Genomic DNA, 1153 nt, shown 5'->3' with positions numbered 1-1153 from the left:
GCTGGTGACCGTGGAGCACCTCTGCCCGGGAATTTCCTAGCCTGTGGGCAATAAAAACACGGCGTCCACTCACCCTCTGCGCTTTCACTGGGAGCTGCAATCCTGAGCTGTTCCTAAACGGCCATCTTGGATCGTCCCCCCTAGGTGATTTCCTTTTTTTTTTTTCTGTCCAAAGGGCCCATTCAATAACAACTAAAATCCCAAATTCTCAATTTCCTAATTTATGTGTCTGTGGTCTTTTAGTGTGTGTACTCACACAAAGAGAGTTTTAATTTCCAGTGACATCAAATTTGTGCTTTCAAAAGGTAATTTGTGATGCCCGGATGTGAAAGGGGCCCTGGTGTAAAGCCAGAGAGCTGATAAGAGCTGAGGCTGGTCATGGACAGAAAGCCTGCTCCTCTGGCAGAGTCGGAGCAGCACAGAATTTCTCCTTCGGGCCCTGCCAAGTGAGAGTGAGGGGTGGTCTTATGGGTGTTAAGCAAGACCTAATCTACCCTTGCAAGGCCCCCAGTCAGATACCCTGCAGAAACAGAATCAGGTTTGTGTCATTCTGTTGTGGGGAGCAGTTGCTAAAAGGTTTGGTTTTGATTTTCATAGCTTTAATTCTGCTCTTTCAGTTTTGAGTTGAGCGCCTTTCTAGGTTTATTTCTGACTTTTTTTCTTCTCTAACCTGTTGTGTATTCAAGGCAACCCTCACCAGCTCAGGAGAAAGAGAAAATTGTGAGCATTTCTTCCCAACCCTGTGTTCAGTGACATCAAGTTAATAGCTTAAAATTGGATATGGGGAAAGGAATTATACCATTGAAGTGGGAAACTGCTACATATCAAGGATTCTCCCACCCCAGAGAACCTGTTGTTTAGCACACCACTTCTGTAACCCTTCCACTTCTGTTCACCACATAAACCTTCCCCTCACCACACACAGACACACGTATACACACAGACAAACTAGTGTGTGAAACATTGGACACCCCGGGTTTTCTTCCAAGGGCTATGGTTATTTACAAGAAGAACAAATTGAGTTCTTTTCCTCTTCTCATCTTGAGCTTTACACTTATTTCCAAAAGCCGGCCTGGCACGGTTGCTCACACCTGTAATCACAGCACTTTGAGAGGCCGAGGCGGGCAGATCACAAGGTCAGGAGATGGAGATC

The 1153-nt window shown here is 45.8% G+C and overlaps 1 protein-coding gene across 1 annotated transcript in view; it reads left to right on the top strand.

The window, feature by feature from the left end:
* Window positions 1–1153, top strand: part of MACROD2 (mono-ADP ribosylhydrolase 2) — a 1539224-nt gene that overhangs the window by 201000 nt on the left and 1337071 nt on the right. The gene's annotated exons all lie outside the window — the stretch shown is intronic.

The sequence above is a fragment of the Cebus imitator genome, unplaced genomic scaffold, assembly GCF_001604975.1.
Source record: "Cebus imitator isolate Cc_AM_T3 unplaced genomic scaffold, Cebus_imitator-1.0 Scaffold246, whole genome shotgun sequence".
NCBI classification, from domain to species: Eukaryota; Metazoa; Chordata; class Mammalia; order Primates; family Cebidae; genus Cebus; species Cebus imitator.
The sequence above is the reverse complement of the archived record's forward strand: the minus strand, read 5'-3'. Positions and strand labels throughout refer to the sequence as shown.